The 22910-nt window shown below is 37.3% G+C and overlaps 1 long non-coding RNA gene across 1 annotated transcript in view; it reads right to left on the bottom strand.

Moving 5' to 3' along the window:
* LOC136790471 (uncharacterized) overlaps positions 1–22910 on the bottom strand; it is a 46249-nt gene that overhangs the window by 3538 nt on the left and 19801 nt on the right. Inside the window, exon 2 of the long non-coding RNA XR_010830439.1 lies at positions 1194–1249. This is a non-coding gene — a long non-coding RNA (uncharacterized lncRNA). The remainder of the gene's footprint in view (positions 1–1193; positions 1250–22910) is intronic.

Raw genomic sequence — 22910 nt, 5'->3', positions numbered from 1 at the left:
ATTGTCATTTTAAAAAAAATTTCTGCCTTATATTAAATATATATGTCAGACATGTATTTTGCTTTTCATCAAACACTCACAAAGCTTCCTTAATAGCTTTATGTATTAACTAAATGTGTTAGACTTTATCAAAAGGCTTTAACAGAAGCTTCTTCAATTAGTTGATGTTAATGGAGCACTTTGAAGATGAAAAAAAAAACACAGAATAAGTGTCCTGTAGTGTAGTTATATTAAAAAGTTCTTTTATTAACCATTTTGAAAATGGTTTCATTTTAAATATTTATTTTATTAATATCTTTAGAAAAATATTGTTTACATTCAGAATATTCAGGATTATATCCTGACCCAATGGTTAAATCAAATTAAGAAACCAATATTTAAAAATGTAACAAGAAAGATTTTAAAAGCTGAAATTTCTTCATTCTTTTACTCCATGAACTCGTTTATGTACTTGATATTCTTCTTTCCTGTCTCAAATTCTTGGCCCTTTGCTTGGCTGAACAATAGCTCTTTGCTGTCAACCGAGCTAATAGCTTCCTTCTGTGTTTATGTGTATATACATGCTAACTAAACAAGACTGGCTATTTTTACTTCATGCTTAAAATAGTACCTAATTGTTAATCTTCTATTCAAACTTATTCTCTTCCTAATATCTTGTTTTCTGATTTAAAGGAAGTAGTACAACATAACTTCTTTAGATGCTTTTATCTGGGGATTTCTTTGCTTGGAGAAGAGATATTGTCATTTTATTTCTGATCTAAAAGTGTTTGGGCTTGCTGCCAAAATGTCTTCCTCTTAATTATCCTGAATCTTTGATGAGATAATGGATAGAGTATTGCATGTATACACGGAAATGTATATTGAGCCTTACAATCTACTACAATTGTACTAACCATATAGTTTAGCATGGCTTGGTGCTACATTTTTGGTCTTTCTTAAATGACTCCTTAGTTTATCATGCAGATGAGTTAAGGACATAATTTTAGAAATATTTAATAGTTTTCAATGCTGTAACAACCAGAAATATCTGTGTTTGCATAATCACCTTGTGACATTTCTATACATTAGATTATTCAGATTGTTGTCTCTCAAAACTAATCTCTATTAATTTGTGGGGGTGTCACAGATCATTTATCTCAGCTAAGCAAAATGAAATTTCAGATAAATGAAATCAAAAGGCTTACTGGACTTACCACTCAGTAAATAAGATTAAATGGGCATCTCAGGCTGAGCAACCTCATCCTTAGACCTACAGAGAGAAAGAGGGACAAAGTGTCATCACCTTTTGTCTTCCTCTGCCACCCTGATATCTGAGAAGTTGTACATCTCCAGAGCCAAAGGCTACTGCCTCCTTTGGTTTCCCAGTTCAGGTGCTTGTGGTCCATATAAACCAGATTAGCATGGATATATTATTTAATTTTTTTAAGCAATCCTGCTTTGTTGTGACTAAAAAGGCCTCCGACATGTCAGGTCAGAGACATAACAGTTGCCTCTGGGGCTGGAGCCAGTAATTTTTCAGCCAGTGTAACTGCAGCCGAGAGAAGATTGTGTCTATGTTAATGATATGACTGTAAAGACTTAGCTCTAGGTTACCTTAATGCATAAATGGATTCATGTGTACAGATTAGAGTCCTTGTTAAATCTGTACATTGTTAGGCCTTAGGCTGTGACTAGGACTTGCAGTGTCAACATTTTACAGTGGAACATCCTAATTGAAACTGCAGTGGTCATAGGGAATTAATTTGATACAAGTCTTCTCACAGATTCTTTTTTGCTAATGTCTCAACTTTTTTGAGCACGGATTTACTAGAGAAGGATGGGGGGAACATAAAGCTACGAAGAGGAAGCACCCTCTAATACCTCTGCTGCACTGTGTCCTCCTGTGTTATGTGATGTGGCTGCAGCCATGTGGCTCAGCCCTTCTCATTCAAAGGAGACATTATTTGCTTTAATTTGTTGTGACAATGGTAGCTTATAGAAGTTGCAATATTTAAAATGTGTTGGTTTTCTGCATAAATACAGATATTATTGCCCATTTAGTGGGCAAAACAGTTTCTTCATCATCTTATCATTGTGTTTGTATGTTGTATGTTTGAATGTCTTGTCATTAATTTACTCTTTAGAAAACCATAATGTTCTCTGTTATGTTGTAAAGGAGAGATGTAAAAGAATTAAATGTTCTGAAGTGATAACACCCACCAAGGTAAAACTATAATTCTGAAAAATCTCACTTAGCTACTGTATAAAGACAGCCCATCATTTAGGAATGTCTTTATTGTATCTGTGTTACTCATATAACCAGAACAGCACCTTTGTGAATCTCCCAAATTGTCCCAGTTTCAAGTAGGTTGGTTGCTACCCCTGACTAGGTCCAGTCAGGATGTTGAGTTTCAGTATTTCAGTTCAGTCTCCTGAGAAACCTCAGGAGAGAGTATTCTCAGACAAACTGATGGACAGTATACGGACAGTATTCTGAGACAAGCTGACAGAACTAAATTTTAAGGCAGTGGAGCTCCAGTGGAATTAGAGTTGCTTCTTTCCATAAAAGCACGGAGAGAAGAGGAGGCTGTGGTTGTATTTTCTAAAATATCTCGTGACAGAACACTTTCAAAGGAAGATAGGAGGCCCAAGTTTGGACTTCCTTTTCTTCCGGAGTAGATTCAAACTCACTTCTCCAATGAATGTAGTCTAATTAGTAGGTTTTTGAGTAGAGAAGGCATGAAAAGGAAACTGGAAAGCCTAAACCACAGATTCAGCAGTGGGAAGCAGGGGTTGCTGTGCCGAGCAACACAAAACCACAGTCTGATCATCTCTTTTTCTTTCATGTTAAAAAGAACTGGAGCACCTGTCCTGTGAGGACAGGCTGAGAGAATTGGGCCAGTTTAGCCTGGAAAAGAGAGGGGAGACCTCAGTAATGTATATAAATATCTGAGGGAAGGGTGTCGAGAGGATGGAGCTGGTCTCTTTTCAGTTGTGCACTGCGACAAGATGAGAGACAATGGGCACAAACTGAAGAACAGGAAGTTCCGGATGAATATGACGGGGCACTTCTTTACTGTGAAGGTGAGAGAGCACTGGAATAGGTTGCCCAGAGAGGCTGTGGAGTCTCCTTCTCTGGAGATATTCAAACCCTGCCTGTATGCCATCCTTCACAATGTGCTTTAGGTGATCCTGCTCAGCGGGGGGGTTCGACTAGATGATCTTCAGAGGTCCTTTCCAACCCTGCTCATTCTCTGATTCTGTGATCATTCTAACAAAGAGAGAACAAATAAGATCCAGTGGCTATAAAAGAAAGTTAGCTCATTCAGAAAAGAAATGAAATGCAAGGCACGGTGAGAAGAATAACCTCTGGAAGAAATTGTATCTAAGGACACACCATGAGGTCTGTGAATCAAAATCTATGTGTCTCCAAAAGAGAAACAGTTGTCTCTGAAAAAGTTAGAGGGTTAGAAAAACCTTAGAAAAACTAAGCAAAACAAAACAAAACCTAATACTGCATGCAGTATGTTATGTGGGATTTTGGAATATGGTCTTCATAGATGTGAGCATGTGAAAAACCAAACTTTCTTTAAAACCTCAGAAGAGCCCAGCCCTGAGTACAGATGACAGAACTGAGGACTTAAATACTTCTTAAGAAGCTGATCCAAAATTCTGGTCTATTTTGTGCTATTATGTGCTATTTTTCATCTCTCCTTTTATAGTTCCAAAGCACAACTTCTTAAGAGAGATCAGTATTTTCAATTGTTTTCTTTCTAATGGGCAATTTTTTTATTCACATATTCAGTTTGGCACAAGAGTTGATGTTGATCAGGACAATGCCCAGAAGAATGCACTATACTTTCTGTAAGACAAATCTGGACTGTTTTGCTAAGATGGGTCAGCTCTTCATGGATTCCTGAAAATATGTTGCTTCAGGTGCCTTTCTTGAGCTCTGTTTTCTAGCTTTCTTGAGCACAATAGTAAGTACTAATTAGGTAACTCTCCTGCCTTCAAAGTGGAAACGTTAATTTACATGACATGATCCAGAGCCATGTCCTTGTTATAGAATTTAATTATCATGATAAAAGTGTAGCTTACCCATATTTTGATTAGTTGACTTGGACTTAGTTACAGCTTTAATTATATATTTGACAAGAAAAATCTGAGTTTTGCTTATGGACTCACATAGGTTACTGTGCCCTCATTTTACAGAATGTATATATAGACTGTTTGCTATCATCCCAATTCTGCAGGCATCATGAAGAATTGAATTTTTGCCATCAAAGCCTCAGCAGTGGTAGATTGGATCCCATATTGTATTTACTTGAGTGGTATCGATCTTTCACTTTCTATTTCATTAGCTAGAACTCATTATTCACAGAGGCTCTCAATGTAATGATAAGCCTAATATAGTACTCACTGGCTTGTTATTATTTTGTGAGTGAGAATCTTTATTTTTAAAATACCCCAATGCAAGCAAGAGAGAGAGAAAAAAAAATAACAATCACAATAGCACATCTTGGTAATATAAAGGCAGAGTTTTTCACTACATAATCATCCATTTGTCATCTGCATTGCCACTGGAGATTCACGTTAATTGTGCTCATTCATCTGAACCAGCCAGAGGGGAAGTTCTCTAAACAGCTTAAGGCAGTCTGACTGCAGAAGACACTCCCTGTATTCCTATCTGCACATTGTGTTGCTCACTTAACTTGCTGCTACTTGAGCAGTCAAAAGACTAGCACCTGCAAAATCAAATGGTAAACTAAATATGGTAACAAGACATGTATGCATTAAAAATGTCAAAATCTAGAGGACCTTTAAATGTGCAAGGTCTAAGATAAAAAATAATCTGTAATTTTAATTAAATGCTTGTATAGAAGCAAACATTAAAAGAATCTTAATGTTGTGCTGTCAAATGCCCAAAACTTAGGAAATGTCACATTCCTAAGATATTATCTTCAGTTACATTGTCATGTTATGTTTTCTTTCAAAAAACCTTAATTCAGTTCTTAGTATAAACAATATTTTTATATGGTCAAAACAACAATGCCTTCATTCCAGTTGAAATGGATGAGCTGTTTTTCATGAAATTTCATTTATAACCCCCAACACAATGATACGGAAAATGTCACCCTCACACCTAGTAAAGCTGTAACCAAGTGGATGCAAGATTTTTTAAAAAAAAGCACTGGGCAGCCTTTAGAATTAGATAAAGGTTAGGCAGCCTTTTGAATACTTAGAAATTTGTGGCAAAAATGAACTTAACTTATGCAACCTTCAGTTATTCTTTTCTTTGTATGTGCTTGTGCTGCATATCTTAGGGAGCAAGAGCTACATAAATTGTAAGGGTTAACATCTGAATTAACAGTAATCATCTTACTGCGACAAACAGAACTTTCTTCCTGCAAGCAGGGGTAAAATCCACATTTTTCTTCTTATAAAATATAATATGCAAAGGAACTGAATCAGGTAAGACAAAGTATTTCAAATAAATTCACTTGAGAATATCCAGCAGAGTAGACAGTAACTTACAACCCCGAAGACAAAATAAATAAATAAATAAATTAAAGTTTAACTATTTTTGGCTTATTGTCCTGGAAAATGTTAACACAGAATTGATTGTAGTTAAAAAAGTAGAAAAAATATATATTTTCTAAAGATAAATATGTCTTAAGCTATTTTTTTCACACGCCTGACAGGTTGTCTTTGATCTTACTGATAAAACTGTCTTCACATTAGAGTTGATATCTTGTACATCAAGGACATCAACCACAAAAAAGTGCCTTTTTGGGCTCATCAAAGACAGTTTAAAAAAAAAAGAAATGCTGTGGAAATGTTACTAAATCAGACAGCACTTCAGAGGAGGAGCCCCAACTCTGTCTATATGAGACAACAGGCAAACTGGTGTCCTGGAGACAGGGCAGACACCTGCCTACTTTGCCACTGCCTTACAGATGTCTGACTGTCCCAGCTTCACACCCTAGGGCTGGCCTGACCACTCTGCTCTGTCTTTTCAATGCACTGTTTGCATGAGGGCCTCAGACTGCTGACTCCAGTGCCACTAAAATCAGAAGACATCCTCAGGAGCCACAGTCTCAGAGCCAAGCCAATGGGAAAATGTATGAAGTTCACGGATGGTGAACTGTCTAGCAAATGGTGAACCTGGGTAAGGCAGAGAGTGTGTCTGGGCAAAGGCAAATGTATTTTCAGATATTATAGCTTCTCTGTAGATATTTTGACTGAAAGAGAACATTTCTGCTTTTCAGTTTAGTCCATAATTTTGGAAGTTCTGCATAATTTTTCACTACATAGTGTTTTCTGTCATCTTAGGCCACCTGGCAGAAAATATACAGCTTTGTGTAGCTCTGTGCATTTATGCAGATGGGGAAAGAAGCTAGTCCTGTGATTAGTTTTTCATAACAGCTCTATGAGGTGCCATAGGTACATGGCAAATGATGTCTTAGATGTCAACAACATTCAAAATAATTTAGGATTCTGTAGCTCCTCTTTTCATTAGCACAGTGAGTGCTTTGTAACTTTAGATGCCACATCCAAAATATCTAAAATATTTCTGAGAACTTTTTTAATGATGACCATGGAAGGTAATTTTTCTCCTTGGGTATAATGGTGCAATATAATACAGTATAATGCAACAACTATAAAGATAATCGTTGATGGGGTTGAATTTTCCTGATGGCACAATCAAAGTCTGTGAAATCTGGCCGTGTAAATCATAGGCATTTCAATCTTCAATAAAAAAGATGTTTAAACTTGATTTTTCTTTAATACAAACCACAGGCAAACGTGTTCTTACTGACCTGTTTCTTCAACATAATTGTCCTTGAGAAGCAAGCAACAAGCTATTCAGACGGAATAAGCTCCACAGCACTTCCATTTTGCAGAATATGGAAATGAATTGGGCGCAGGTGCCCAAGATGCTGGCAGGGGGTAACAGGGGTCCTCTGTGGGGAGAAGCCGGGGCTGCCCCATGCCAGATACAGCTGGTTCCAGCTGGCTCCAGTGGCCCCACCACAGGGCACGGCTGGGCCCAGCGTACACAGTGGTGGTACCTCAGAAAACCAGCTTGAGGAAGAATCACAGAATCACAGAATGTCCTGAGCTGGAAGGGACCCACAGGGATCATCATGTCCAACTCCTGGCTCCACACAGGACCACCTAAAAATCAATTTCTGTGTCTCTGAGCATTGTCCAAGTGCTTCTTGAACTCCACCAGGCTCAGTACTGTGACCACTTCAGAAGAGGAGGAGAAGGAGGAAAAGCTCCATGGCAAAACAGATATTCCCTGCAGCCCATGGAGGACCAGTGCTGGAGCACAGGAAATAAGGAAGGAACACAGAGAGGAACCACTGAGAGCTGACCACAAGCCCTGCACTGCCTGTGGCCTCTCTGAATGGACTAAGTGTAACCTGCAGTGATAACAAGATGGAAAAGGGGAGTCTGGAGTGAAGTCAAGTCTATGGGAAGGGGAGAAAAGGTGTATTCGATGCATGTGTAAATGTTTCTTCTTCTTTTTTGTCTGTTTCCTAACACCTGATTCAGTAATTATATTAAAAGGCAATAAATTAAGTTTATTTTTCCCATTTCCAGTCTTGTTTTGCCCACGATGGTAATTGGTAAGCAATCTCCCTGTCTCTGTCTCAGCCCATGAGCTTCCTCATTCCTCTTCTTCCTATATTGTCCCCTGTCCTGGTGAGGCAGAAGGTGGAACAAGTGACAGGGTAGAAGTTTTGCTGCCACCCTGTACCAACCCACCAGAAAAGGTCAACATAGATTTGTTATCCGTAGGTTTGTGCCTGGTGTGCTTCGCAAATAAGCACAGAGAGTTGGAATCAACATGAAGATCTTTTAATGAAATTATTCTATAATTCTGCAGAATCAGGTGCTTGGTGATCTTTCACAAAGCAAGCACACCTCTGACTTGAATCACCATTATTTATATATGGCTAACTTGTGAAACTCTTTCTCTGGCTACTTTTGATTGGTTGTTTTAGCTCGCCTAACTTATCTTTATAGAGCCTGTGCATTACAGAGTGCCAGTGGAGGGGGAACACCAAATCCCACATTTGAATATATTAACATATTAAAAAACACACCTGTCAGACTCATGGAGAAAAATGTTGTAGTAGTGTGCAGAAAAAAAGTGTTAGCAAAATACAGATATTGCTGTGAAGAATGTGGGTGAATAAACTCCAAAATATCCTTGTGTGTTGGAAAACACAGAATCAAATACCTGTGTGCCAGATGTTTGTGTAGCTGTGGACTCCATCTGTAGCACACACTTTCACGCCATATGCTACTTTATATCAAATGGTGGTATGATTACACAATAAATTTATGGAAAGACAGGTGTGTTGCCATCTTTCACTGCTCTTCTTTATTCTCTCATCTCTTTGTCATTACTGAAAAATAAATTCTGTGGACAACTATCTTTCCACAAACTGTATTTCCCATCTCCCCCCAGCAAGAGGGCCACTAAACAGTTGGACTCTAAGAAGTTAATGACCAGTTATTAACCACTAATTATTCTAATAATTCTACCAATCACTGTTCTACATCTGCATGGTGTTTCATTTTAGGGGACTAGCATTAGTGTTATAACTATACTTTCACGCGTTTTAATTCTGCAGTTTAGAACAAAACTACATTTAACTTTATAAATATGTTACATGTAAACAGAAGTTTTGATCTCATATTTGCTTTAAGGAGACAAAGTAGTGACAAAAATTCAGCAGTAGTAAGTGTGCTCTTTTTTTTTTTAAAAAAAATATTTATTTACAAGACAGTGGAAACAATGATATTGCAAAATTTCATCATTTGTGTTAGTTGAATTGCATACCTGTTTTCTTATGACAGTCCTTACAACCTGGACATCTTTTCATTACAGAGACAAACTAGCTAGTTAAAAAATAAAAAAAAAAAGTTGACAAATTATACAAATTTTACAGTTATTTTGAGTGCAGACTGTGGTTTCTCTCATTGTCAGGTTTCACTCGTCATTATACCTGCTTTGTGATCTCTTAGTTCTGACTGGAATTGTTTGGATCAAATATAACTGAGAACACCGGGATTTCGCTAATGTCATCAGTGTTTTGGGATTGTCCCTACATACAATTTTGACACATCTGAGATCTCAAAATCACCATTTAGACCTGAGATTTAGCTTTCCTTCCTCCCACATGGTCCTGGAGTGTCCTCATATTCATGGCTGAGGTGAGCATACGTTGACTTTCATTCATGAGGTCCCCTAGTCCTCATTTGGTGTCTTACTGTTCTGTAGCAATGGCAATGTTGAGTCAAAGTGGTTTGCTTTGTGCAAAGCAGAAGCTGGCATTTAATACAATTCTTTGTCTTTCATAAAGCCTCCTAATATTCCAGGAATATTGATTTGATTCTTGTTCTTTCACTTCATAAACTGGATAACCTCATTTAAGTCAGTTTACATATAGTGCAATAAAAACAGTGTAAGTGAGAAAAGAACACAGCTGATGGGTTATTATCTCAGCTATCCTTTCAAAGAAGGCCAAGGGATAAAGTCTATATACCTTTAAGTTTAGTTCACATCATTCTTCAGAACTTTTGCAGAACACAGGAGCAACATATTCTATCAAATTGCATGTCAGTCACATTTCTTTGTGAAAAAAGAAATTATTATTCTTTATTTATTATTCTTTTTAAAAAGATATTATGTATACCTGATCTCTTGAGAGTCTTACAGAAACCTGAACACAGTCCAGACCATGAACAATGGTGACTGGAAAGGTTTAGGACCTTACCAAATAAAATAAGGATGAAATTAGCCACAGGCACAATTCAGGTTTTTATTGTGTTAAATTCAAGTATTTTATTTTAGACATGAATAATATTCTGAGTGTGATGGGGAGGACTGCCTCCCTCCCCGTGAAAACCCTGATTACCTTCAATAGGCTTCTACATGCCTTTCCATCATTCTGCCTGTCAGCCTCCTCTAGCGTGTCCCTTCTTTTCCTTTGATTCTGCCCATTAAGAGATTGTTTTTAGGGGAAAAAAATAAAAGTAAAAAAAGTTCAACCTGTCATCTTAATATCTGTTGACTGATAAAAAGTGGAGACAATATTAGTCTCCCAATGGGAAAAAAAAAACACAAACAACAACAAAAACAAACAACAACAACAGTGTCTGTAAACTAGTATTTAAATTTTTCTCTATTTTGTAGTGCAAGATCCTCCAGCACTTTATTTATGTCACTATATAGGGGTAAATGGATCCACACGCCAACAACACTCAGATGTCTGTATGTAAATGGTACAATTCGAGACATTTCAGATTTTCTTTTCTGAATGTAGAAACAAGACAACAGATTCGATTATAGTGAGAATTACAGTGACCAAGAAAATACTATGAAAATACTCTCTCAATGTAAATGTTCTCAGAAAACAGATCTAAAAATAAATAAATAAATAAATAAATTGCAGCTTCTCATCTTCAAGTACCTTGCTTGTTCACTAAGACCCTCATCCAGTCATACCTCATTGTACCATACCAGGTACTAGTTTACCACCCTTAGGCTTTTGGCAAATGTTTTAAGATATGCCTCTTGACTCTGTTGGGCAGTGTCTACGGTGTTAAGCTATGTACAGAAATGTTGCTGTTTCACAGAGCTTCTGTTTAGTTTAAATCAACTGCTGTTCTGTCCTTGTTTTGAAATGCCCAGCTTGAGTCTTGTCTCCCATATGGCTTCTGGAAACATTTTCCCAGAACCACAATAAACAGTCTGAGACATCTGATGTAGAAACTGCTGTTATCTTTGATATGAGTAACTTTATGTCTTCAACACTCTGAACGGCACAAATTTAGATATAGCTGCAAAAAAAATTTTATATGCCTGTGTGGAATTTTAATTTCCTCAATATAGCTCTTAAAAGTCTTAGAAGAATCTCGTCTCCTTGGTTAATTCAACAGTACTCCTTTCCCACGTAACTATATCACTTTTAGTACAAATACTTGAGTGTGTATATTTCAATTTATATTGATGCAGGACTGGCAGCTGGAAGACTATCACTGACTTTAATGGGAATTGATTAGTTCCTGCTGGCACTTATGCAAGTGAAATTCAATTGCTTGAATGTGTGCAGAAAATGATCATAAACATGATGCAAGTGTAGCAGAAAGGCGTTCATTTTTTAATCTGAGTCGATGTTTGTGGAAATAAACATACCACACTCGCTGCATCCTGCAGAAGATATGGGAGGTAGAGGTTACTGTGTAAATCTGTTTGGAGAAAATTTTAAAGATAGCCTTTGAGTTTACTAGGAGGAAGCATCACTTGAATATTTGTTCAAATTCATTATCATTTGGTATTGTCATTTGCTATGTATTATTGACTGTGTTGAAGGATAGTGCATTGTCCACTTTCTCCATTGAATCTCATTGTGCTTGTTGGAACAGACTCAAAACTTACATCTACACTGGCATGGAATTGCATTGGAGATTGTTGCCTGGCCACAGGAGAGCTATAGCTTTTGGACAGCATGGATACTTTGAGCTCAATTATCTTAATTTGCTCTGCTGGCAAGGGAACTAATAAGAGCTGTTAATTCCTTATTTGATATATTCCATGTTACATTGTGTGCTTTTCTGATAAAGATTGCCCCTCTGCAGCAATTTGAGACACTTCTAGAATGAGTGAAAGAGAATTCAACTTGTCATATTTTTAACTAAATTATATGTTCTTTTCTGCAAGTTAGCACTTCAGTGTAAATAAGAGGATAGGATGGCATGACTCACTAGCCTCAGGATTCATTACTTAAATCCGTTTGTGTACTTTTATAATGTAGTGTAATTTCTGAAATGCTTATAGCTTTTTTAGCTTTATGCTTAAAAAAGATGCTTATATAATTCAAATTAAAATGAGAGACCACATAAAAAGAAAGGTTAAAACAGCACTATCAAAAGACTATATCTTGCAATCCTTCCCATACTCATCATGGTTGTTTTCTCTGAGTAAGATTTAAGAAAAAAGCTTCTTAACTTCCCTCTGAGCCATTACCACTATAAATAACTGAGCATAATCTCTTGGGTCTTGCATCTCTTTCTTTATTTTTCCCAAATATCTTGGCTTTATTTTCCCCAAATATCTTGGCACTATATTTTGTCCCCTATTATTTGTTTTTCATTGCAGAAAACACTGGTAGTCTAAAGCTATATTCTTTACATATACCAATATGATTGGGGAAGTCTGTAAAGCAAGTGGAACGTGTGAGGGATATATCACAGGACCTAACTTTTATTCCTCTTTTACTGAGGTTATAGCCCTGACCACAGTCAAATAAAGGGAGCTTTGCTTCTGACTTCAGTGAGGCCAAGACTTTCTTCTCCAGGGTGTCTCAAGAGTGCTAGAGTAGTCATGAGATTGTGTTATCTTTGTTTGGCAGGTGTACTATCTTTAGATTAGAAAGAACATCTACATCGGCCAAGAATGGGAATTTTGCTATGTATTGCTGCAGTGGGGGATCACACTTGGTGTTCATTCCCATAGGCATTTTGTTTTTTCCTGCTGATATTTGTCTTATTTAAGGTCCCATTTTGGGTGGTAAATACAAAATGAAATGAACACTAAAAAAAATGGAAATATTACATGTTTTGGCTTAGTATGTATGGTATACCTTTGAGAGAAAGTGAGTGGTTCTCTATTACTAATCTAAGAAAAGTGGCATTGTGGGTGTGATGTTTTTAAGAACACATAAATTAATTTCTGTTGTGACCTGGTGAGTGGGTCATAGCTAGAACACACGAATTCCTGACTTCCGAATACAGCCAGCTCTACATACTTCTATTGTTGAAATTATTACACATGACAGTTTTGAACTAGATATATACTTTGCTACAAAGAATAACCTGGAGTCAGTTTGCATGCACATTTCTATTGAAGGCTAATGAAAAAGCTGTTAACTAATTTAGTCTAATTGTAGCTTTGTTGTGTTAAAACTAACAATTCAGCTTCTGCCCTGAGTCTTTTAAATTATAATTTCACCCCTACTGAGTAAGAGTATAATTAAAAGCTTTTAGTTTCTCATTGTGCATGCTGCTAAGTGATGTTGTTCATTTTATCAGGACTCAGTTTTCACTTGATTTAAATAGAAAAAAGGGAAAACAGAACAACATATTTTCATTTGCTTTTTTATGCCACTTGTCTTGAAAATTATTCTGACTATTAATTTGATTATAAATTAAACCCTATGAAAATCAGAAATACAGAAATATTTTCTTATAACTTTAATGGTGTTTTTTTATGTTTAAAAAAAGAGAAATGAAAGTGTAAACAATGCATTTTCAAACAACATGACTTGTAAAATTGTACATAGGGTCCTGCATCCCATACATATCCATTGTCTGAAGAGTTGAGAATAGGTCGATATCATTTTGGATTTTTGATGTTGTTGTTTTGCTTTGTTTTTCTGATTTTTTTTAGTAGTGCCATTTTTGTTGTTGCTTTATTGTGGTATTTATTTATTTATTTGTCTGTTATGGCTGACAGTGGATGAAGATTGGAACTTAATATAGAAGACTTCTTAAACAGCTTGTAAAAAGGAAAACCACATCTTCATATTTAGTACTGTCCAAAAGACCTTGCAAAATGCTTCTGGTGTCCTTCCAGCCTTGTTCTGTTATCTCCAACTTTGTTCTGTTAGGAATGCTAACAGACATCTCAGTAAGTTTAGAAAGTCTGTGAAGGGGAACTAGGAAACTTATTTGTGAGCCTTTCTTGCCAGTCAGAAAAGTGTTAATTTTTCCTGTCTTTTGTCTAGCTACAGGTAGGGATTATTTACTGCTAATTTTAAGCTGCTTGCTAACACTTAAATTAAAACTCTGCAGAGACTTTGTTTTTTTTTGTGCTTGAATAGTCATTTGACAACTCATGAAGTGGCAGGTGAATACTGGCAATAATGAAGACTAGGTGTTGTCCAAGGGTGATTGCAATTGGCAGGGAAATCAAGCAAATTTGCAACCAAAACAGCTGGCCATGACATGCTGTACTTAAAGTAAATGAGCCTTAGGGTGGCTTATTCTGATGGTGTGAGGAGCCAAGTGCAAGCTTGCTCCAAGAGCAATGCCACACTTTCCTCTGGAGAGGAATAGGGGAAAACGGAAGGGAGGGTAGAGGTGAGAGGAGAAAAGGATGAAGGGTCTCAGAAGCCAGGGGTTTGAAACATCAATGGCCTGATTTTCAAACTTGAAGAGTACATCTATGCTAATAAAACAAACAGTGTCAGGGAACGGGAATGAACACTGGGATGCTGTTGTCTATAGTGTTGCATTTTTAGCACGGTCCTTGACTTGAACTTGGAGTGGGCTAATTAGCGTTCTTCCAAACAATTCCTAGGCCTGATCTTGAAGTTAACGTATGCCAAAATCTACTTGGATGGACCATCCTGTTTTGAATTTGAGAGTTTAATTATATGGATATGAGCTGTTCTGTGCCAGCTGTCCTTAGGTCAGCTAATAGGTTCAGACACCTTGTGTATTATTCATGTAGGAACAGCCTAAGAATCCAAATGGAAGCTGATTCAGGGATTTGAACTGGAATTTTCAACTTTGGCATAACACACAGTAAGTGAGATATTATGCATGCTTATCCAGTGTAGGTATACACATTTCAGGTAATAATGCTAGATTTGCTTGTAGTCAAATGGAGGCATGTTTAAATGGCTTAGATGAGCTATCCAGTTTTAGATAAATTAAATGATTAACTATCAATCTGTTGTTAGTCCCAGGCTACCTCTGGGATGCTCCTGGAATTAGCCATGAGAGTGTTTGATTTTCCTTTTTTTTTTTTTTTTTACCATCTACTGTAGTCCTGTCACAGTGAGGATAAATGAAATGCTGTGGAGTACCCGAATGATTTGTTATAATCTATCAGTATTCTAGTTATTTGGGATCACACAAACACCTCTTTTACACTGTGGATTACCATCCAGGTCTATCACCCTACATTCTGACATCTCTTCCCTATCTATGTAACAGACTTCCAGAGGTAAGCAATGTCCTGTCTAATTCAGCCATTGTTTATCAGTAGCCCAGATACTCTTGCCTCTCATCTTCTGTTGTTTCCTGTGTGATTTTGCTGTGTTGTCTTCAGCATTTCTTTCCCCATCCAGCAACAATCTTTTGTCTGCAGCTTCAGCCTGACATTCATATACTCAGATGTGGGCCTGCCTCATCCCTGGTTTCTCTAACTGTCCCCCCCCATCTAGTTTGTCATCTTTCACTGAGCACTTCTCATGACTTTTCTTTGTGCTGACTGATGATGACAGCCTCTTCTCTGTCACTTCCTTTCTTTTCTTCTCTAGGCTTCAGATTGATTTTGGACACAGGCCAGTGACAGAGTGAAAAACAAAAGATGCTTCATAAATTTCTGTGCCTATTTACACTTACATATAATTCAGCTTTCCCACTGGGTCAGTGGAACTGGCACTGATATGTTAGCAGCAAGCAACACAGGTTGTCTTGCTGTCAAGGCAGTTATAAGGGTGAGTTTACAGAGCTTGGAACTGTAAAGAAAACATCTTTTTACTTGACACTTAAGCAAAACTGAGTTGGAGTAGTTGGGACATAATGAACATAGAACCTCCGCAAGATGCCATTTTTAGAGCTACTTTCCAAAATAAAAGTATGCTTTAAATCCATGGCTCTGTTATTGTCTGCATTTAGACTCTGCTCTCTCAAAGGTAATTTTACAAGCTGCAATAAAGCACTTCCCAGCATGTAACATTACTGTTCAAGTGTAGCTGTTACTTTTTATTTTTCAAGTGGAGTTGAATGATTAGTAAAGGACCAGGAATTTAAATTGCCTCATCTGTAGTAAATGTTAACACATGCCTCGTATGGCTCTCTCAGAAAGTCTGCATTATCTGGCAAGTGAACTGTATGTATACATATAATTATGTCAACACATTTTCCCCAGTGTGATTCATGGAGATTTAGTGCAATCGCTGGAAGTTTTTTTGATGACTATCCTCACTGTGAGTTGCTTAAACATCCGCCCATCTAGTTGTGAGTCAAATTCAGTGGCTATATAAGGATGTGCAGTTCTATGCATGGTAAAAGTTTACTAAAATACTCATTGTATGAGCTGGTCACCTCTCGCTTCTGTCTTGTATTGTATGCTTTTTCTGACTGTAGCCATGACTCGTATCTTCAGAAATATTTATTCCTTCATTTCTATCTATTTGTGGTAAGAGTTCTGAAGAGATGGCTATTATATTATACTCAGGTATGCTTTAAACCATATGAATGGCTCAATGCAGCTGACATTTCATCATTAACACTTAAATGTACAGTCAGTATGCTGCAAGTCATGGCTATCTCCATGCTTGTCTTTCTGGAACTGCCCTTGTGGGCAGCACTCTTATCTTAAATCTATGGAGTTTTTTTCTGCACTGTCATTACATAAGAAAGTTTTTCTACATAAACCTTTCAAAAGCCATGCTAGCTTTGCAGATTTAAAAGACACCTTTTTTTCCAGCACTGTAGTTGGGGCTGTTCATAACAACTCTGTATTGAGCAAACTGTTGCTTGATTGAAAATTTATTTCTGCAAGAACTATGGAAAAGGTAATAGTATCTTCCAAAAATTGTGTATGAGGAGTTGGACTGAGCTCAGTTCTGTAGCATATGCAGGAGGGTCTTGACAAAGGTTTCATGAGGAGCCTATTGCTTCTCATACACTTGATACAAACATTCTCCCAGCATTCAGGTGTGCATTCATTTGTGAGACTGCCTGTGGCAGCCAACGGAATCAACAAAGAGCTGGGTATAACTTTTTGTAAGTCTTTTGTTCTGTCTTTCCACCTAGTTACTCACTTAAACCCATGCATGCATCCATCTAGCCAAAAATTTTGCTTTACCTGTACTACCAGTAGCTAAAGTACAACAGAGTTCTAATATAAATGCATTTCAGCTTGTTTCATAATGAAAAGGAACATGCTGTATGTTAACTTAATAATACTGCTCTATCCGTTTCAAAGAAAATATTGCACAGATAAACTCTTTCAATCAGAGTTAGGAAGGTAGGGATTTTTTTTCATAAAGTATATTGACAATATGTTGCTGCATATACCTCAGAATCTCAAAACCTCACAGTCTTTTCATCACAAAGTGTTAAAAAAAAGTGAAGAAGTGAGGAAACTACACAGAGTTTTAACGTGCTGTTTGGGGTTACAACATCTAATATTCATATATATTATATATATATATAAATATTATATATAAAAAATACATATAATTATATATATAAATACCCTGTACATATTGCTCTCCAAAAGTCCAGCAAATGTTGTCAAATTTCTGTATGCTCATGTGCACACTAATCTTTCACAGGATGTTGAATTAATGATAATTCTCACAGATTAAACTGCAATGATCACAAGCAGCTGAGTTTGCTAAAGGTAGAGCTAATCAGCCATGAATTAAAAAAAAAAAATAACATTTTCAGATGAAGAAAACTGGTAAAATAGCAAATAGGAATGAGTAAACATGATATAATAACAAAAGCTGAATAAAGATGACACATTTAGACAAAATATGATTAGTTGTGTCAATTGCCACACTTCTGCATCTAGAAATAGTTAATTCAATCTTTACCAGTGGAACTGCAAAATGGTGACTCTGAGATCACTCAGGAGTTGTGAACAAAAGAATTTCAATTTCAATTTTGTTTGTGAAATTTATTTCCTGTTGGATATAGAAAGAATATCCCACATGCCAGCTGAACACCAGAGCAGGCAAAGGATACTCAGAGCCCAGAAAGGGAATTGAGCTTAACAGGAGAGCTACCGTAGGCCCACATGGATGAGCTACAGCTGCCCCATCTAGAAAGGCGGATGCCTTGGGAGCCCAACTCATGCCTGTATGTAAATGCACTCAACATGGGAAATAAACAAGAGGAACTGGAGGTGTGCGTACAGTTGAAGGGCTATGGTCTCATTGCAGTTACTGAGACATGGTGGGACAGCTCTCATGACTGGAATGTGGCCATGGATGGCTTTGTGCTTTTTAGAAAAGACAGGCCAGGAAGGTGAGGTGGTGGAGTTGCTCTTTACGTGAGTGAGCAACTGGAATATATGGAGCTCTGCCTAGGGGAAGACAAAGTGTGGGTCAAGAGCCTATGGATGAGGATTAAGGGGCAGGCCAACAGGGGTGATGTTGTGGTGGGTGTTTATTACAGGCCACTGGATCAGGAAGAGAAAGGGGATGAGGCCTTCTACAGGCAGCTGCAAGTTGCCTCATGTTTGCAGGTCGTGGTTCTTATGGGGGACTTTAACTACCTCAATATTTGCTGGGAAGACAACACAGCTCAGAACAGTCTAGGAGGTTACTGCAGAACACTGAGGATAACTTCTTGATGCAGGTGGTAGATGAGCCAACAAGGAGAGGTGTACTGCTGGACCTAGTACAAACAAACAGAGATGGTCTAGTTGGAAACATTAAGGTTGAGGGCAGTCTCGGCTGCAGTGATCATGAGATGGAGTTCAAGATCCTCTGAGGAGGAAGTAGGGCAAGAGTAGGACAGCAACCCTGGATTTCAAGAGAGATAACTTTGACCTCTTCAGGGACCTAAATGGAGGAATCCCCTGGGCCAGGGCCCTAGAGGTAAAGAGGGTCCAGGAGAGTTGGCTAATATTCAAGCACCACTTCCTCCAAGCTCAGGATCGGTGCATCCCGATGAGAAAGAAGTTGAGCAAGGAGGGCAGGAGACCTGCGTGGGTGGGCAAGGAGCTCTTGGGAAAACTTAAACAGAAGAAGAAAGCATACATGATGTGGAAGAAGGGGCAGACCACTTGGGTAGAATATATGAACATTGTCAGAGAATGCAGGGATGCAAAGAGAAAGGCCAAGGCCCTGTTAGAATTAAATTTAGCGAGAGACATCAAGCATAACATGAAGGGCTTCTTCAAATACATCAGCAGCAAAAGGAAGACTAAGGAATAAAATAATAAATAACAATTAATTATAAATAATAAATAAATTGAACCACGGGAGGTTTCATCGCCATATGAGGGAGAGCTTCTTTATGGTTTGGGTGACAGAGCACTGGAACAGGTGGCCCAGAGTGGTTGTAGAGTCTCCTTCTTTGGAGATATTCAAAACCCACCTGGATGTGATCCTGTGTAACATGCTCTAGCTGACCCTACTTGAGCAGAGGGGTTGGACTAGCTGATTTCTGGAGGTCTCTTCCAGTCTCAACGATTCTGTGATTCTGTGATTCTGTAATAGCAAGGATATCACGGTACAGTTTAAAATAAACATACAAAACTGATACTGAAATTCTGCATGTAATTATAGCTACATCTGAAGGAGTATAATTTAAGTAAATAGCAAGGATAAGGCTGGAAACAAAGCCTCAGAAAAGAGAAGTTGAACTTTATCACAGATGATAAGCATATGAGGTAATTACTGTACATATACATAGCCTAATAAAAGGAAATTAGTGAGCTCTAAACAAGAATCAAAGCTGGAATGCGAAGGAAAACAATTAGAGTAGTAAACTAGTTATACACTTCTTTTTACAGAGAGGTGATAATCAGTGGAAAGAACTACAAAGTGTTTTGTGTCTTGGTGAATTCAGCTGAAGACAAACTGCTTTTTAGAAAAGATTGCATTAGCTACAGCACAAGCATGCTTTAGTTAAGTAGAAATTGCTAAGCTAAGGAATCCACTGCACTTGTTATATTGAAGGGGGGGTTGAGGTAGTTTGTTTCCACATTCTTAATGTCCTAAATGTGCTTATGGAAGGTGGACAGAGAGACCCTTAAGTCAGGGAGTTTGTTTCTTGAGCATGGGATAGGACAGTGCAACAAACTGGCACTTGCCTGTTCTGAAGTGAAAGCTCTAGTCAAAATTTGGCATTAGCTATAAACTGGAGTTTCTCTCTTTTTTTTTGGTAGGTTCTTTCTTTCTTGTGAGGTTACAGATATTGCAACACATTGGTACATAAGCTAACACTAAAAATACGTCTCATACACTGGCCCAGCTAGTGAGGACCTAAGGTATGCAATAACCGTGTCTCTCTCCATTTCTGCAATGAGATTATCTGTACCTTTTTGGACTTACTTTGTAAGGCAATATCTTCTGAATAACAGTTGGTAAAGTGGATGCTCCTAAGGCATGAGGGTGGTCCAGGAGAAAACAGTAAAATGTTAATATTAAATAATTTACATAATATTAAGTACCCATATTGGCCTATACTGTCCGGCAGCATCCCAAAGTCTATAATAGTTTTATGAATGGCTAAGCAGTGACTGTGGTATGTATGATTAAATGCATCTTTGAGGGTAGTGTCTGGAGGCTGTTTGCTTGGCCTTTACTTGTCAGTGGTTTATTATCCCAAGTACAGAAGTTATGATTGCAGTTGAAAATTATTCTTTGCTGATTGAACTAACAGAGAGAAAAGCAAGGCAGGCACATACGCTGAGGCTGGCTATGACTCACCTGAGGGCACATTAGTTGGCATGAGTCTTCACAGAAGCAACATACATGTCACTCTACAATACTAGTGAAACAAGCCCAGAAGCCATAATTTATACTACCATAAACTGTGATTTCTGAATTTGGTTCTATGTGCGTTCCTTCTATAAAAACAGAAATATGAAGGCCATGATCTTTCATTTTATTACTAGTGAGCTCATTCAACAAGCAATTTCTATGAATTTCTCGAGGTATAAGAAATACAAGCACACAGCATTGCACAGGCTTATTTTTAATGTGATACATAGTAGATATGAAAAATTAGACAGTCTGGTTTCTTTTTGCAAAATGTGGACATCCCCAAAACAAAATTTGGCCTTCACAGGGAAGGTCTGTAAAGATGCCAGATTTTCCCTGCCACCTGTTTGTGAAATTAGAGACTACTAATTACATCCCTCTAACACTTTGTATTTCAGTTCACCTGAAAGATCAAGGTTCTCTTCATTTTTTCACATAGCTGATAATTAGAAAGATAAATAGAATACCTCTGCTCATCACCCCTCCACCTCTGTTAAATATTCTGTCACTTTTTAGACCTCCATCTCTGAATCAGGATTTCTTAGCATTAAACATGAATGCCAAATGCCTTCATGCAAACTTATCTACAGAAGAACCAGAACAACTACTGCCAAAAGATTAAAGTGAAGGTGAAACCATCATATCAAACTAATTCCAGTAATGTCCCTTGGTAATAGCATCTAGTGACCAAGGACTTAGCCATTCCAAATATCAAATGAAAAATAATTGTTCACCTGTTACTGAAATATTAATCTTGATATTCTTCTTATTACAACACTTCTGAAAGCAATATCCAAGAGTATAATATCCATATACATTTAATCTTTGTTTTATAAGTTGATAAAATATGAAACTAAAGTATAAAGACATTAAAAATTAGCATATTTATTGCAGTTTTTATGAGACATGCTGCTGCAAAACACATAAAATCCTCTAGGATAAATCTACATCTGGTGCTGTCTTGATAACTGTTGAATTTACAATGGTGTAATATTTATACAGGCTCTTTTAAAGAAATGGTTGAAGTGTAGAGGTTTTATTTTTGTATGAGATACACTCTGTCATTTGCTGCTGGAAGCTACTGGTGCAGTGCATCAGTGTGAAAGTAAAATATGTCTATGCCTGCAAGAGCGTTAATTTTTAGAAGTGAAATGTCTCATTCCTATCATTCATTTTCTACTTCAGTTTATTTTTTTACCAGTCGAACAAACTTAAATTGAATATTTTTAATTGGCCCCAAGCACCAAACATTTTGCTGCTCATATACATCAACCCTACCTTAAAATATTCGGTCATTTTTTTTTCTTCTTGAGTCTCTTTTACTGTTTTAAACAAAAGGATATTTTTGGACTACGGTAAAATTGTCAAAGTTTTGGGATCTTATTATTACTTTAATTCCCAGTAAAACCTCAAGTTTTGCTAGAAATTGGTACATAGCACCATATCTCAACAGTCTCTCCTCACCTCAGTCGGTCCAAGGATGGTCAGTTTGTGGCTGCTAGGACACACTTGCTCATGTGTAGCAAGGCAGTGCATAACAGTGTCTTTTGTCCTGCTGTGGCGATGATCTGATGTCAGGAAGCTGAATAATCCTAATGTAGCTTTTTGAAAAGACCAAGTCCTACTGAGAATGTCATTGCAAGGTAATCCAGATGCCTTGCTTTATTATCCTCTCCTGTTTTCTAGTAAGGAGATCCTTCTCTCCTCAGACCTCTGGAAAGTGTCCTGCATGTCTTGGTCATAAATGATATAGATCATATGAGCCAGAATTTCTCAATAATGATAATAACTTAAAATAGTAATTAGGTATGGATCCCATAGTGACACACTAGATTATCAGTTGGTGTTAAGTTGTGGAACTAAGTTGCAGTTTCACTAATGTCAGTGGATTGATAAAAGTTTATTTTGGGACTTGCTCTGCATATGATTTGTTTTGTAGAAAGAAAAAAAAAATACATGATTTCACTGTTTTTCTGACTAGTTGCAAAGGAGTCTCTTCTGTCAATGTAAAAACTAATTTCCTTGACTACCGAAGTATTCTATGGATCAGAGAGCTGAGATTTAAGCTTATATTCAGTGGATTTTTATAAAGAACATCAAATATTTTTCTTAACCTTCTGAAAGACAAGAAGATGGAGAAAATTAATAGAACGGATATTTTTTGTTGATGGCCAGAGGAAGCTGGGTGAAAGCCATATGAAGATTAACTAAAGAGAATGAGAACAGGCTTCTTTAAAGAGTGACCACTTGGCATATGATGGATGTTAAATATTATTGTAACTTTGGCTCTTCTCTTATGTCTGAGACCAGGAAATAAAGGGTAATCACTTACTAGAATATTCACCTTATTTTTGCACTAAAGCTTTAAGCTAAAACATATTCAAGTAA

The sequence above is a fragment of the Anser cygnoides genome, chromosome 3 (genome assembly GCF_040182565.1).
Source record: "Anser cygnoides isolate HZ-2024a breed goose chromosome 3, Taihu_goose_T2T_genome, whole genome shotgun sequence".
Lineage (NCBI taxonomy): Eukaryota > Metazoa > Chordata > Aves > Anseriformes > Anatidae > Anser > Anser cygnoides.
This window is presented reverse-complemented; position numbering and strand designations above follow the sequence as displayed.